Consider the following 234-nt stretch of genomic DNA (forward strand, 5'->3'; position numbering starts at 1 on the left):
TTTACAGTCTATGGTATGTAATTTAATTTCATCTTTATCTTCAAGTGTTTTTAAAGTACAAAGTTTTTAACTGACTGCGGTTTCATAAATGATTTTTTTATTACTGTCTTATTATATATTTTTTGTGTCTATTTATGACTGTAAAATTTTTGTTATTATTTATGTGTGGGGACACCTCAAATTGCTGGTAATTCTGTACTGGTTAATGTAAGTTAATATTTGACGGGCTCCACA

This window comes from Protopterus annectens, chromosome 1.part2 (genome assembly GCF_019279795.1).
Source record: "Protopterus annectens isolate FY-2018-M chromosome 1.part2, PAN1.0, whole genome shotgun sequence".
Lineage (NCBI taxonomy): Eukaryota > Metazoa > Chordata > Ceratodontiformes > Protopteridae > Protopterus > Protopterus annectens.